Consider the following 18,079-nt stretch of genomic DNA (forward strand, 5'->3'; position numbering starts at 1 on the left):
GACCTGCGGTCATATCCCTGTCCCACCCCATCTCTCTCTCCCACTTACTTACTGTCTCACTATTCACTGTCCTATACAAATAAAGGCAAAAAGCCCAAAAAATAGGCCTATACTTAAAAAAAAAAAAAAGATCTTTGGTGGAAGTAGCCTCAGCCTTATAGCAGCTACTACTAGCACTGTCTAACTGGGATGAGGAAGATTAGGCAAGACCCACAGTTAACATTTATGATGGCCCATATAATTTGGAACCTGTTAGACGTGTGAGGGCGAATGGGGAAATACCGACAGCTGATGGCCATCAAAGAGAAATTAATGCATGGTCAGAGGAGAATCACTGGAGAGTTGGTGAAGTGTCCTGGTGAGTTGCTAGCAGCAACGAGCGCTGGAGCTAGTCTATGAATAGCAGTGGGTAGGCCTACAATAACAATTTTTTTTTTACTGTCGAGTGAAAGTCAACGTTTTCTTTATATCTAGTGACAGTGATTATGTCGTTGGCTCAGAAGTACCCTAAACGTAGTCAGAAGTTCTAGAAATAGAAGGCTATGCTAGATGTAGCTTGACCCACCTGTGAACCCCTAGTGTTTATTTCTAAGCTTTCAGGCTAGAACTACTCTTTCTCCGGTGAAAATGTTGTTTGCAAACGTAGCCGACGCCGAGTAGGCTGGTCGTGTCTTCAGTGTGACTATAGTGCTAGTTTTCCCCGTGATTGACATTGTCATTGACACCGTCAGGGTACCGCTTACCGGGAGAGAGTAATAAGCGTGTCTGTGTCGCTGTGTTTAGCAAATTGGTGTCTGTGTGGGCGGTGTCGTCCCATGGAAACTGTGGTGGAGAGCTTGTGTTGTAGGGAGGGCGCGTTTTGGTCGCTGGTCGAGGAGCTCACCCCGCGGCCAGCAAATAACGTGCCTAACATAGCGTCCTGGATTTGAGGCATACTGCCTGAATCCGTTTGTGCTACACATAGCATACTCACACTTCAGGCAAGATCATGGTCCCCTTCAAGCCAGCACGCACGAGTATGTTCATGGTTTATGTTTACTTTACCAATCTTTTTACACTGAGTTCTTTGAACCAACAGTTATAGGAGAGAGATGTGTTGCATACACAATAAACATGCATAAGACACAGGCTTAAAATGACGTCTTCAACCTACTCAGAGTTTTAAACTGAACAATCTTTCCTACTTATCCCTATGCAATACCGGTACACTGTGTACAGGCAGGCTATACGCTGGGCTTATGGGGTTTTAGGCAGGAGTATAAGGAAGCCTCTACCCTCTTGTGTGGTTTCAACCATCAGACAACAATTCCAAAGTGGTGACCAGACCTATCAGGGCTTTCAATGGCCTCATTTAGATGAAAATGAATAAAAAGAATTGTTATGCTTATTCTGTTGTGATCGCTCCATTGCCCTTAAAATGTTATAAAGTACACAGAACACATGAATTTTGATTAAAAACAAAAAAACATTTTATTGGCATTGCTTGTAATGGTTACTGAACATTTAAACATTTACTGAACAAGGACAAAGACACAGGTTGGAAGTAAACAAATCTCTATAAAAAAATGGTTAGGCACAAAACATACAAGGAACACTGATGAAGGGCTAGACGCGAAACGTGTGCAATATTGTGGTCTTACCTGAGGGTCAGCTGATGGTTCCCTTTCTCACACACAAACCCATGATATTTCATGCATGCATACATGCAGTGATACATGCAAAAGCACATCAAGCAGACACACAGTGAGCCCAGATAACACCGCACACAGAAGTTGACAAGGCACAGGTAAAATGATTGGTAAATTATTTTGAATTACATACAAGAAATTTCATGCAAATAACAACAAAAAAGAAAATCCAAGCACACAGACAGAGGAGCAGACATGCAGCACCCCTTGAATGGGGTACAGCGACAATTATTACCACTTACAAAGACGAGAAAAAGTAATGATTTTGTGCAAAGTATAAAACAAAGCAACAGCACACAAAGACAAAACAAAACATGTAACATGCAGGGAACCACCACCAAATGAGATGAAAAGGACAGAAAGAAAGATACACCGACCTAGATATGTAAAAAAAGAAACTTGAATGAAACACACATGACCAATACAGTATAACACTCAAATATGATGACATCACAAACCAACAGACTAAAGCCAGCCTGGTACACCTGTGTCCCAGCATCAGAAGTGGAGGTGGGCAAGGGCTGATCCCCAGTATCACACTGTCCATGGTCTCCTGCTGTGAGGCGTCTGTCAACATCTTGTGAAAATAAATATAAAAAAGGTCAGCGAAGAGGGTATATAAGAGAAAAAAGATTACAGTACAGTGGACCCTGATATGCGCTACTCGATGTTTTAAAAAATACATGAAAGACATTCAGAACATATTTGATGATGTTGAAGGTTACTGTTAAATGTTTACATCAATACTAGTGGTAATAAATGTCTAGAGTGCATGTGGTGCATAAACTCTATGAGGTAGTGCATTTACTGTATTGGGAGGTAACTAAACTCTGAAGTGAGAAGTGGATAAACTCTGTTTCTGAAATGTCAGAGGTGGGTAAACTGTGTTTACTTGCGTTAGCCTCCACTACAGCCCTGGTGACACGGTCATGGCCAAATATATGTGAAAGAGAACCGTAGCAGTCTAACACAAACACACTGTTTAGTTGTGAAAGCTGCTTGATGATCACTGATCCCAACGCTAGCCATGATGCTTTCATGACGATATGGACATTTACTTTCGTGAATCACGAAATATCCTCTAATGTCAGACTGATCATGATTGTAGTGGAGGCTGTGTCAAAGGGAACACGGTATGCAAAATACACACAGCGCTAGCTAACGCGCAGCTTTTGAACATTAGCATGATGCTTACCGTGACAATATCTCGCTTGCGGCAGAGGGTGTCTCTGGACCTCGGGACAGGGCAGTCAGAGAGGTTTGCATGCACAGACGGCACAGCGGTAGGAATGAACTTCGCCATCCTCTCACTCTTTAAACCAAGTGAGACCATCTTGGCATCCCCTGAGTGGTAATCCTCCTCCTTGAAATGCGCGCTGCATATTCTCGAGAAGGCGGTGACAGAGCTAGCTGAAAAATCCGCCCACCTAACCTTGACAAATTGCACCTAGCTTCGGAAGATCCCTTTGTCCTTGGGGAAGCAATGGACCCTAAGTCCAGTTTTGCTGGAGTTCTTGCACCTGGCACAAACACAGTAGTAAACCATGTTATCTATTTATTTATATATCTACTCTCTCCCTCTCTCCATCAGCTATCTATGTTATGATGCTATGCTATATCTCTCTCTCTCTCTCACTATCTATCTATCTATCTATATCTCTATCTACCTCTATATATCTATCTATCTAGGCTATCTCTATCTTTATATTTACTTATATATCTGACACTGTTACTCTCTCACTAGCTGCTACTCTCACTAAGTTAATCGTCGTCTCTCTCAATGGTATCAAGGCGGCCTTTCCTCTGTCGTCCCACAACGAGTACCTCATGTGACGTCATGGAATGCATTGTGGGAGAAATAAGAATGATCGCAAACCTGTTGCTAACCGCTAAACTATCACCTACTTTTCCTTATTATATTTCTTTTTTGTGATACTTTACAACATCAAATACAATGGATAATTGTTTAAATGTTTATTACCAACTAGAAAATTGCCAGGAAAGACAAAAAAAAAAACCCTGCACCACAGCCTTTAACTGAAGAGAGGGGCGATTAAAGCAGAATGATATTGCATTTTCATTTTTTATCGGGGGAGTGCAAATCACAAATGAGTGATTATGGGCTAGGTTGATGTGGGCCCTTGAGACCAACATACCATAAAAATTTCTTCATCCTCGGTGCCACGGTTCAGGTAGTTATTTAGGAAAAACTGCATTTTTTGGGTTTCGGGGGGCCCAGCACGGAGGGGAGGGGGAGTGGCCCCCGTGGACCAAACACAATTTTCCGTAAAAGTCTAGTGGGGCTACATACCCACCAAATTTCATGTGCCCCGGTGTTTCGGTGTCCCGGGTATCGTTGACCAAAAGTTCAGGAAGTAGATGACGGGGGGGGGGGGCAAGGCACCTAACCCCTCACTGCTCCCCGAGCGCCGCCGTTGTAGCAGGCAGCTCACTGCGCCGGGATTAGTGTGTACTTCACCTCACTGTGTGTTCACTGTGTGCTGTTTGTGTTTCACAAATTGACCGATTGAGTTAAATGCAGAGACCAAATTTCCCTCACAGGATCAAAAAAGTATACATACTTAATATATATACTTATACTTAATTCTGTCTACGTAAATACGGAATGCACCTACACGCATCATTCTGTGTATCCCATATCAATTTCGTCCACAAAAGTATTGTGTTGTGTTACAGGCATTCCGTCCACGCAATAGTAACTTAACAACTTATGAAATGCATTCAGTGACATATGCTTTCATTGTGTGGTTCTGAAACGCATTCTACCAAGAGAGATATTTGAAAACTTCTTGTTGTTCTCTGTGGGTGTGTTTTTATTACTCAGTCCCAACCTCTCTGCACCCATGATTGATTTTGCCAATAGAGTACTGACAGCATTTGTAAAAAACTTTGGAGACTTATATGGTGAAGGGGACATTGTTTTTACTATACATCAGGTGATACATCTAACTGATGTATACCGACAATTTGGTGCCCTTGACCGTGTCTCTTCGTTTCCCTATGAAAATTTTCTTGGAAAAATAAAAAAAATGTTGAGAAAGCCTCATCAACCATTACAACAAGTGGTCAAGAGACTGTCAGAGGTGCCTGATGCCTTGACTTCACCTCCAAGTGCGCAGCCCCTTTTGTTGTGTTTGTTTGTTGACTCACACCAGGATGGTCCATTGCCTCTGCAATTCAGCAATGCCAAACAGTACAGAAAGGCATTAACAAAAGACTTCTGTCTGTCAACAGACTGGGGACAACTGTATAGTGATAGGACAGGAGATTGCACTGGTCCAAAACATTGTGAAATCATCTGGTTCAGTTTTTATAGTCTACAGAACATTTAGCTACAGAGATTCACATTTCACTTATCCCTGCCCATCTGCTCACATAGGCTGTTTTCAGGTACACACGCTAAAAGACAGTCTTGAAGTTGGGCACCTTGAGGATGTTCGAAGAAAATGTGTGCTTTTGCCAGACCAAGACTATTTTGTTGCCATCCCTCTTCTTCACCAATCCTAATTCCTAACCCTCAACAACCCCCAATTCATAATCCTGAAAAAATCCTTAAAAAGAAAAAAAAACATATAGCCTATAAATATGCATCTATCTATGTATCTATCTATCTATCTGACAAAATGATGTGAATGCTCTGAGTAGTTAGAGTGCTTCAGCTGAGTAGCGTTGTCTACTCTTCCTGCGAAGTGCTTTATTTTTCTTTCTTTTTTTTGTCTTTTATGTAAAGGTAACTCTGGGGAGGGGGCATCTGCCTCGAGTCCGGCAAGCCTTTGAAGATAGTTAGGCTTAGGTAGCTAATAAGTTATGTTATGATTAGTTACAGGCAGTTTACCTATCACTTAACATAGTGATCACTTGCAGCATATACACCAATAGTGACTTTGGTGTGTAGATTAAGACAGATAGATAGATACTTGTAATATAGGAAATTCTGGAAATATATTTCTAAGGGTTATTTTTCATACATTCAAAACTCATCAGAACTATCTTCACTATTCTTCTATTTCAAGTGTTTCATTCATTCAGAAATATTATTCTTTTTCAAGTGTTTCATTCATTCACCTTATTATCAGATGGCACAGATGTGGAAGGTGGTCGAGTTCACGGACAAAGACGCTGCCATAGTGCTATCCAGCTGGCTCGAGGAGGTTGGGGAAAGCTGAAGGTGTTACTGGCCTGGCTCCTATGACCACTGGCGGCTCCAAAAATCCGTTTTAAACCACCTTCCACCAGGTCAAAACTGGGATGTTTTTGATGACGTGAGGGTCTTGGTAGGCTGTGGTAAGGAAACATACTGCATTAAAACATTTCTTTAAGATTCAACTTGTTACATTGCACTAACACATGTCATTCACTTTCAGCAACATATGGTAAGGCCAAAGACTATTTGGATAAGTGTTTGCAACCTGACTGTGCAACTACAGACAGAAGGGGCACATTTATGTTGACCACTACAACATGACTCATTATGTCTATAACTCTATAAAACACTTACTTTCATAAAGGAAGTACACCATCCAGCACATACACATGGAAACCGATATTTTAGGTACTTGGCCACAAACTCAAAACTCTCTGAAGCTCTGTTCTAGAATCTTTGCTCTGAACGCTGCGTTGCTAGGCAACATCAAATAAACTAAATGAGAGTCTTTTCAAGGTATTAAAAGTGTACGTGTGATTACGAATGGATGTGTGTGGTTTGCAATTAGAATAAACAAGAAATAACATTTCCAATAATTTCCCATGATAAATTACATAATATTTGCACCTTCCTTACTTGTGAAGCTCACACCGTAGGCTATTTCAAGTACACTAGTGAAATGTAATACAACGTTGCCACCTAGCGTTTAGATGTAGGCTATTTAACATTAACGTGACATTTCGTCAACTCCATGCTTTTAGGAAAACAATCTTTTTATCATAGTTCCCTCTTCAATGAGCGATTACCAGCTCGTTTTTGTAACAGAGATAGCTGTTTATTGTCCCTACTTAGTACTTTACAACAAAACAACAAAGTAAAACCTAAATGCCCGTAAACATATGCATTTGCATACTTGTAACATTTTTAATAATACTCTCCCATCATGATATTTAACAATAATGAAAAAATTAATTTGAATACCGTCAATGTGAAAATAACTGTACTACGTCAGCAATAAATAGCTAATGTTCTCCTTACCATTTCAGTTCGTAAGTCCATACTATCCCATGGCTGAGCAAGGATTTCATGATTGGGCAAGGTTGCCTGGAGACATTGAGCATACTTGGAAGGCATTGTGCTAGATGCACAACTGCAAATGTGGTGATAGTTACCAAATATGGGTGGGTGGTTTGCCAAATGCTGGAAACTTTTGGAATGTTTTCTTTTTTTTTTAGCTTATGCACCCTCACATTGGAGTCCCGAGTTCAAATACAAAATTTGGTATCGATATGTGACAGTGTTCCTGAGATATGGACGACTTCCTGTTTCGGAGCTTCGCCGCCGATTTCATTTGGCTGTGACGGGCAAACGCTTTCGACAATCAAAAATCCTTCTGGTAACTTTTGTGAGGCTTGGTCCAACGATAATGTACGTCAAGTTTCGTGGCGTTCGAACCAAGTTTGTGACCTGTGAAAATTTAGTTACGCTTTCTGTTCAATCCAATATGACGGACGAACGACACACCCACCTGACGTCATCTTCGCGAGCAACTTACACCGGTACTGACCGGACGTTTTAAAGTTGGAACGGTGTCTCTGTCTCAAATGGCCTAGGCGCTAGAGCTGACAAAAAATTAGGGAGACGGGAAAAATAATAAAACTTAAGAACAACTAGACTGCATTTCCGGCGGGAACTGCGAAAGTGTGCTTGCCCTGGTCCGGTCAGCAACGTGAGCGGACAGTGGCATACGCTATGCTGAACCTGGCTTGATCCAGGCATTGTAACAGTGCCTTTCAATGTTGGAGCAGTGGCAATATCTCAAAAGCTCTAGGAGAGGGCTATTCAACTATTGGCTTGCGGGTTGAATGCGATTTGTTGGATTTTACCTTTGGCCTGCCTTCGAATTTAGCTTCTATGACTGAGATCAAATCAATAAAATAAAATGACAGCAGTGATTGAAATGACAGCAGTGAAATGATGCGTCTTGCGCCTCTCAAACTGGGCTATCAGGTAACCTACAGTACAACAGAAATTATGAAATATGACCAAGGCATTAAAAAGCTGCTTGTTTGTCAGGATACTTTTTCACTGATTTATTTAAAAATAAATATGAGCTATGAGTGTGAATGTTATATATTCCATCCCACAAATTATGTTTTACTGGTTTATTTCACAAATAATCTATATAGATTTGCTCTATAAAGACCTTATGTCTGTTTGGGATTGTTTTGTGAGCCTGGGGTTGTTTTGAGAGCCTATTGATGTAGCCTATCTCAGAATAAAGGAATACTTCATATTACTCTAAACCACCGTCTGTAAATCAACTGTATACTACTGTCTACATTGCACTATATTTCTTGACCTGTCTCTGTATGTTTCATCACCTTTCTATACTTTGCCTCACATTGCAACACAGCTCAGATCTTTGGTTGCTATGAAGGCCAGTCGTTCTAAATGGATGGTTGCTATGGCCAAAGGCCAGTTCTATCTCTGCCGTTGTCAAGCGGGCATATCGTAGAATTCTGATTAACCTTATCTTAAAACATCTCTATTTTACTTAGCCCACTTCCATACAGTGGGTCCCATTAAGAAGTGGCCACTTCATTCACGCTTACCGTGATACACACAGCAGCATTAAATTAATCTGTCACCATACGCCTATGCCTATGTTTGCAAAGAAAACATTTTAATTTGATTCACATGAAACGTTACATTTCATGTACATGTTGACAATGAGTAGGCTAGTTTTGGTTGTTGGTGGTGTTATTGCATCCCTTAGTTATGCCTACAATGCAAGTTCCCTCGCGATTGGAAGCTCCTGTAGACAATAGTAGACGCATTTCAAAACATCGCGTTAGGAGTCCTTGCCACTTCTTTTAAGCCGTCACAGACGTAGGTGCTACTTTTAGGGCTAAAGTGCTTCGTGAATTACTGTTAGTAAAAAAAAAATAGCAGTCCTAAAGTTACACGTGACGAAGTTACGAGTGCAAGCATCTCATATCAAATGACCATGGCATTACGCTAAACAACATAAATCCCAATTAGCAACATAGCACTACATCTCCTCCTCCCTATAGCTAGCCACACAAGAAATTAATGATACTAAATCTCTGCTTAGCATGCTTCTCCGCTTAGCATTCTAATAACAGAAGGGGCACATTTATGTTGACCACTACAACATGACTCATTATGTCTGTAACGTTAACTGTATAAAACACTTACTTTCATAAAGGACGCACACCATCCAGCACATGGAAACCGATATTTTAGGTTCTTGGCCACAAACTCAAAACGTGTCTCTCTGACGCCCTGTTCTAGAATCTTTGCTCTGAAGGCTGTGTTGCTAAGGCAACATCAAATAAACGAAATGATAGTCTTTCAGTATTAAATGTGTACGTGTGATTCCGAATGGATGTGTGTGGTTTGCAATTAGAATAAACAAGAAATAACATTTCCAATAATTTCCCATGATAAATGACATAATATTTGCACCTTCCTTACTTGGGAATCTCACACCGTATTTCAAGTAGGCTACACTAGTGAAATGTAATACAACGTTGCCACCTAGCGTTCAGATAGTTCTAGGCTATTTAACATTAACGTGACATTGATTGTTTATTCTTTCGTCAACTCCATGCTTTTAGGAAAACAATCTTTTTATCATAGTACCCTCTTCAATGAGCGATTACCAGCTCGTTTTTGTAACAGAGATAGCTGTTTATTATCCCTAGGTTTACAGAAACACCTATTCATATTAATACGTAGCCTATGGAGTGCTGCCGACCACTGTTCATTACGGCCCAGAATGCCTTGCATGTCTTTACAACAAAACAACACAGTAAAACCTAAATGCCCGTAAACATATGCATTTGCATACTTGTAACATTTTTAATAATACTCTCCCATCATGATATTTAACAATAATGAAAAATTTAATTTGAATACCGTCAATGTGAAAACAACTCTATTATGTAAGCTATATATAGCTACTGTTCTCCTTGCTATTTCAGTTCGTAAGTCCATACCAAAGATTCTAGAACAGAGCAAGATAGATCAGTTACGTCATAGGCATGAAGTACGCTCTGAGCCCGACAGGGCGCCATTTTGGTAAGCTCAGCGCAACATTTCATATACAGTTCCAATTCTATGAGCCCACCTGAACAGCTGTTTTTAACGTTGCCAGCTGTTTTTTTTTTTTACTCGGTAATGAACTGCAAGAACTGACAGTGTGAAAGGCCTGATTTATCTTTTTCCAAGTTTACACTGAATAAGGATAGGTAAATAGGCCTATTATTTAGACAGAAGTAGCTATTGCACTGGTAAATAGATCACATAAATTCCCATTGAGAGACTATAGCCTACTGATAAACTAGCTAGCAGGCAAACTAACTTAGCTAACGTTATATTATCACCATTGTTCTTTTTTCTACCTGTAGGCTATACGTTAACCCTTTGTTCACGGCCTGCTTAAACACAGAGCATATGCATAGGCTATTATTATCAATCACTAATAAGGTCAAGATTTCACTCAAGCGTCTGATGTAACTTAAATAAATGCAAATAGTTGGCCTAGGCTAAACACAACCGTGCTTGACACTAATTATTATCGTTTCCATGCAGTCAAAAACTCCCAAATTGTCCTGCTTGCCTATGTGAAATGCATATGACCACAGAAGTTCGTTTTAAAAATCATTAGCCTATATACAGGCTGGAGCCAAATTAAAACATGTCTTTGTAAATGGCTTTGTAAATTAGGCTACGTTTAATTAAAAAGTGTTTCTTGCGTGCGTTCATTCTCTCATTCCCTCCAAAATGTTCCTGTTCTAGGCTGGCCAAGTGCATGAACCCAGCATCGGTGCGCGCGTCACATGAAACACAATTGAGACAATAGATTGACCATATTGTACAACTGCAAAGCCTTATCATAGGCATGTTATATTCATGACATGAAAAGTGGAACTTATAGAACGAAAATGAGAAATTGCGCAGTCGGCTAAACGTTTTAAACTTGCGCAAAACCGATGAACCCAGCATCGGTGCGTCGCATAAATTAAAACACAAATTGAAGCCGCACAGCTTGACCATTGGACAATCCTACCACAAAACCTTTCCATAGGCATGCAACGTTTATGACATAAAAATTGGAATATGAACGCATTTCATCACACCTGACAAATAAACAGCTGTGGCCGCGATTTGACTGATTTATTGAGCTCTCAGCGCAGTGCCGACTTGCGCGTCTTTGATGAGCGTATACAAAGGAAAGCCCTCTAACCGGACGGGCAAGACTGACAAGGAGGCCAGCCCGTGGCTACACGTAGCCTATGTCAAACAGGTGCTTTAATCTCTTCGACCTCCACAAATTAAGCTACAGTTAACTCCGTAGTCGTTTGAATAAGTTTGCGATTGACAACGCGACTGACAACGTTGTGATAAATAGGCATTCTAACTTTTGCTAAGTCAACTTGAATGCATCAATTTTGAACAAAGTTGTGTAGGCTACACCGCGCCAGTTGTAGTCTGCATGAAGTTCTTGCACAAGCCACCGTTTTGATTTCTGTAGGGGAGATGCGGGCTGAACCCGCTTGAGGGAGAGAGGTGCAGGGAGAGAATGGGTGCTCTACACTACGCACATCTCTATGAAATAATGTAGCCTAGACTAATCCATATTTTAAATATTTTAAAAACAATCATGGAAACCATGTCAATAGGCTAGACAGATATTGTGAGTAGGCCTAATGCAGGAATGGACGTTACAGTTATTCAGTAACTATAACGAATTACTGAAATTTAAATTGTAATGTGTTACCTTTAGACTACTTCGTTTCCCAATAAAGTAACGAAATTACAGTAACACGTTACCCCCAACACTGGCCTATTGAACTTTGGTGGAATGATGGACAGATGTCAGTGCCCTAGCCTAATTTACCCTCGGAAATAATTCTAGGCCTACATTGTCTTTATACAATATAGCCTACTTAACTGGTCTAGACATGGTGTGGTCTATTGGGTTTCACGTAATTTCAACATAAAGCTTTACAGAATAAATATTGTTAACATGTTAGGATCAGCGCCATAGGATTCCCACGGTAGCCAGCGTCTGTGACGACACCTGAGCTTACCAAAATGGCGCCCATAGAGTCATAGAACGTACTTCAACATATCCAACGTATTCTCCTGCCAGTAATCTATCTTGCTCTGTTCTAGAATCTTTGCTTTCAACAATAAAAACAAAAACAAAGCTTGAACGTTCTATTTGGGCCCCAATCTACTTCCTCTGCATTAAGATAACATATGGAATGTTAAAAAGGAAGTCTTGTGGGGCCAACTATGATGCTGATAATGGAACTCTCTTGAAAGGGTCCATAGAGTATCGAAGCCATGATGCAGCGTTGTCAAGGCATATCACTGGATCTAAACAAATCAATCTACCATTGTTAATCACCATAGCGGTGGCTTTCTTATTCTATTTCAATAATTGTATAATGTTTCTAAAACTTATATATTTTTGTACACTGTAGGAATCGCATACTACAACATATATTCATACCAACACGATCAAATTCGTGACTACAGAGTTTTATTTTAGCATGGGTTTCCTCTGTAAAAGAGATCTGCATGTAACTTCACAGCATGCGGTTAAAATCCTTAAATTCACGGACGTGTTTTGGCTTTATTTTTTTGGCAAAAAACGTCACTCTTAACAGCCGCCAGTCTTTGAGAAGACGTGAAATATCCACTGGAATATTGTTTCTTTCTATTACATCTGCCAGGGAATCCGTGTTATGTGGCTAAGCTGCTGCCTAGCAGGTAAAACACATTTAAATGGCTATATGTAAGGGATAACGGTCACCGAGGTGTCACCTATTATGAATTATGATTTCTTGAGCATGATCATCATGATTACACAATTGACCTTAAATTCATGTTATCATGTCTGTGGCCTCTCAACTAAAGTTGTGAATAATGTGTTTACTGTGTAGAACTGCACAAGTTGTGTTCAAATCAGAATTTGAGCAGCGATGAGCACATTTTAATTCAGGATAATTCATACCCGTACGGTAGTCTTAGTGGTACCCACCTGTCTGGCCCCTGATCTGTCTGGACCCTGAAGCAAGAGGTTAGGCTTCAGTCTGTGTGTGTGTGTGTGTCTGAAGCATAAGGTTGGGCTTCAGTCTGTGTGTGTGTGTCTGAGATGAGAGATTTGCCTGTTAAAACAAACCTTCACACAGACCAGACTTAAGCTGTTTGCAAGACACTGAAATAACAAAGTCCCCCCTCTCTCTCTCCTCTCTCTCTATCTCTCTCTTTTTGTCTTCATTCTCTCAATTCATTATATATGTGTTTCTATGTGTGTGTGTGTGTGTGTGTGCTAGGGGCCAGTAGCCACAAGTGCATTTTACTTCCTGGTGTCGTGTCAAAGCCTCGGTATATTGAAAAAACTGGTGTAGGCAATATTATCAAAATTTGCCATGTTTCTGTTCTTTTTGCGTGTGTGACTACAGTAAAATAACCTACAACTATATGAACATTAAAGCTCACATTTACAAAGTTTGTGATGACTCTATGGCTACAGCCTTGGGATAGCACCTCTGACACGCACGCTCAACGATAAAGAACGTTCGCCAAAGCCTGGCAGATCCAAAAAAGGCTGCTCCCGAAGACGAGGACATGCTCGACGTGACCTCACACGCCTGCTTGCAGCACCTCAGGGAGTTTTTGGTGTTGTTCTCGCGTCCCCAAACCTCTGGTTAATTAAAGGAACTAGTACAACCTTTTTGAACATTGCGCCCAACAAAATCAAGATGAATGTGGGCTGGCCACGCCCAAAAACATCTTTAAGCTTTGTGCCGGTGACCAAGCGACCAACCAGCAAAATGAAAAATCGCCGGAATTCTCCTTTAACACAAAGCAAACATCAAACACACTTATGACATCCAGATTTGGCTTTCCTTTTTAATTGACTTTGTGTGAAATGTGTAGTGAGCCTAATCTAGTGTATTAGGTGCAATGTTTAAAAGAAACCCAACTTTAGCATTGCCAGAGAGTAGCCTAGCCTATGCATATGGCTCACATCTTCACTCCACACACTGTACCAGGTTGTTATGTTGGAACATTTCTTACAGATAATGATCATTACTTTGTCTTACTGCATGATGCCTTCAATTTCACAAACAGGGCACCCAAGTGCTGTTTTCCAAATTGTGGAAATTCTAACTGCTTTACAACAGAAGTTTCTGTCAGACTCATGCATTCAGAATGCAGGAGTTTAATTATCAGATTTTGTTTTCTCAGAAATGGCAACACCCAAGGCTTACTGTCAGTGTGTGTTTTATACAATGTTTACAACCTTGTGTGTTGTTACCTTTCTACCCACGTTCTTATTGAAGTGAGTATTAGTACTGGTATGATTAACTATTGAAGTGAGTATTAGTACTGGTATGATTAACTATTGAGGGTATGATAAACAAGTCCTACCCACGTTCTTATTGAAGTGAGTATTAGCAAAGTCCTTTTAGGCAAGTCCCTCCACTCTGCGGCCATATTGCAACGCTTTTTGGGCACTCATCGGGCATCCTATTCGGCAGAAATGCGCGTGCGCAAGGCTTCACCACACCAATCTTGCTCCAGCGGCGAGTTCACAACACATGATTGGCACGATGTCTTCACAACACACCATATGATTGGCTCAATGTATTCACATCATACCACATGATTGGCTCAATGTATTCACATGTCGACGTTTTGCCGAGGAAGGGGTGTGATATGTGTAGACAACGGCCATATTGGCGTTACAAACTAGCCCCATGCATTTCTATGGAGTATTTTTTGAGTGCTGTGTCTACACATTAGAAAGTCTCTGGTATTAGTACTGGTATGATTAACTATTGAAATGAGTATTAGTACTGGTATGATTAACTATTGAGGGTTTTTGATAAAAAAAAGTCCTGTCCCTCTGTGAAGATGTCAAGGTGTTGGTGCCCCCTGCTCTCCCTCCAGGACTTGTACTCTGGTAGGACCAAGAGAGAACATCACCAAAGACCCCACCATCCTGCACACACCCTCTTTAACCTTCTCCCCTCTGGCAGGCGCTACAGATCCCTGCACACAGAAACAACCAGACACAAGAACAGCTCTTTTCCCACTGCCGTCACTGTACTGAACTGCCGTCACTGTACTGAACTGCCATCACTGTACTGAACTGCCATCACTCTCCTGAACTGCCATCACTGTACTGAACTGCCGTCACTCTCCTGAACTGCCATCACTGTACTGAACTGCCATCACTGTACTGAACTGCCGTCACTGTACTGAACTGCCATCACTGTACTGAACTGCCATCACTGTACTGAACTGCGGATAAGTGGGGTCATCCCCACTTTGGCCATTCACCCACTTCTACGCATTACATACTTTATCATTCCAATATGCATCTTGCACACTACATTTACACTATTACTTTGCACTCTACATCACACTCCAGGTGTTCTTGTCTTGAATATTATGTCTTATTTGTATTTATATATTATGTTGTATGTGCCTATATTGTTGTCTCTATTGTATAGTATGTGTCTAAATTACTATTGTCTACTAAATGTATACCACTATATGTATATTTGTTGAATGTAGAGAGTTAAGTCAAATTCCTTGTAGTAAGCATTCTTGGCCAATAAACTGATTCTGATCTGATGTGTCCTGAGCTTGTTTCAGGATATTTGCATTAATACAGTTTGCATATTACTTTGTGCCTGGGGCCAGTAACCAGCAGGTGCATTTTACTTCCTGGTATCGTGTCAAAGCCTCGGTAGGAAAATTGAAAAAAGATTGGTGTAGGCAATTTTATGATAACATTTCACAGGCCCTTGCCATGTTTTTGTTCTTTTTGTGTGTGCCTACAAAAGCCGTATGAATATTAAAGCTTGCTTTTAGAAAGTTTGTGACACTGCTGAACATGCATGTGAAATTTTATCTCTACTTCCAAACTTGGCAGTCAGATTGTTTTTATATCTGTTGTGTTCAACCAAAATGAAAAGTCATGATGGTGGTAAAAAGTGACAGACTTAGTAAAACCTGAGGGAACAGAAAGAGGTTAGGTGCCTTGCTCAAGGGCACTTCAGCTGTTCCTACTGGTCCGAAGTGCTAACCAGTAGGCCACGGCTGCCCAAATTAGGGATGATGGTCAGCTCCTGAATCACCTGAGGGAAGCATAAACATTGTGAGTAGCCAGACTAGTATCTCGTGGCAGTGAAATGAAAATGAGTTTGACAGGGACAGATGTGAAGATTAGTATCATGCAAAGAAATTTGTTTTAAATAATTCTTAAACACGCCAACCAGTTTGACTCGATTCCCTAACGTAAAATACAAAGTAGGACCTAAAGTAGCCTCCAAGGAAGTAGGCTACAAGTGAAAAAAAGAAGTCAAACATTGTTATGTTGTAATGCAGTAGGCTATATAAGAACTATACGTATATAAACTGTAAGTAAAGACGCAGCATAGAAGTACGTATAAGTATAGGTATATATACTCTTTTGATCCCGTGAGGGAAATTTGGTCTCTGCATTTATCCCAATTAGATAGATAGATAGATAGATAGATAGATAGATACTTTATTGATCCCCAGGGGAAATTCAAGGTCTCAGTAGCATACAGACAACACACACACATTCACTAACAGCAGAAAAAGTAATTAAAAGTATATAATATAAAAACACAACTAAGCAATAAGGACAGTAGAAGATAAAGAATATACTAAATATACTAAAATACAAATTATACTAACTGTCACCCTTGTTGTCGGTGGGAGTGTGACCACCTTTTGCGTGAATGGTATAGCGTTCTTGACTACCCTTGTGTGTACCGTGTTCTTGACTACCCTTGTGTGTACGTATGTTTAGACATAACATGGCAATATAATGAGTTTTTAAACCATTTACCTCTATAGTAGGCAATATGGATAGCTGACACTATGATCACCTGTAGGCCTACCCTAATGACATGGCAAAATGTCTGATTTTCCATTATAATTCAGCCTACTTATAAGATATTACCTCTTATCAGCATTTCTGATTAGTCCTATATTTGAGGTAGAATTCTGTGTTGGCACAGGCACAGACGACACATCAAGCCCATAAGGACACATTTGCACAAACTTTTTTTTTTTATCAAATGTAAACATTATCATAGGGTTCCCAACCGTTCCGTATAATACGGAATTGTCCCATATTTGAAAGGAAAAAGATGTGTTCTTTTTTGAACTCATACGGAACGCATTTTGTTCCGTATTATTGAGAATCACCTCAGTGCATATCCATGACAGATCAGTATAATAAGTTAGACTATGAACGAAGATAAAGGGAAACCTTGCTGCTGTCATTTATCCCTCTCGGTTTGTCTGTCATCACTATCCCAACAGAGAATGCACTTTTCGTTTAAGCCACTGAGTCACGTAGGCCTATATTGCAAACCTATATTACGTTGATAGTAGTGTGATACGACATGTCTTGCTCAGAGTTTTACAGTGCATCTGTGCAGCATTGGCGCCGCCAGCCGTAATCCTGTACGCAGTGTGCATACAATTTTTCAACGCTTTATTCATGAAATCATTCAATATTACAACAACAAAAATATCTTGTGTATGCTACTGTCTTAACATGTCTGAAACATGCTTTGTGCACAAATGGTAGCCTATGATTAGGGCAAAGAGAATGGACATCTCAACATAAGGATACATTAGAAGATTATGATTGGTGTAAACTTTGTCACGACATGATAAGCAGTTCTGGCGTTTAAAAATGCAACATTCCATTCAGGTGTTGAACAGTAGGCCTAAAAGGCACACTGTTCTTAGTAGTTATGCTGAAGGCAGTGAGATTAGGCATGGCATCCTACAGTCACTCTGTTTGGAACATCATCTAAAAGTTTGTGACAACCAAACAGCAGTGTAAGCAAATGCCTATTGTTAGGTCACCATAGTTGTTTTTTCTCTAGGCCTATCCTATCGCAAACATCGCGACATAAGCTCATTGGTTGCTCAATGGGGGGCGGGGGGTAATTAGTGTGTGTGTGTGTGTATGTGTACCGTATCTATTCAAGCCACAGAGTGAACAGAACAAAACCCGTTTCACCAGTTTCATAGATTTGATGTTCTCTCTGAAAAGCAAATGGAAAAACACCCAAGGCCAAATGTGTGTGTGTTTGTGTATTGTATGACTGTATCTATTCAA

Source organism: Alosa sapidissima, chromosome 24, assembly GCF_018492685.1.
Source record: "Alosa sapidissima isolate fAloSap1 chromosome 24, fAloSap1.pri, whole genome shotgun sequence".
NCBI lineage: Eukaryota > Metazoa > Chordata > Actinopteri > Clupeiformes > Clupeidae > Alosa > Alosa sapidissima.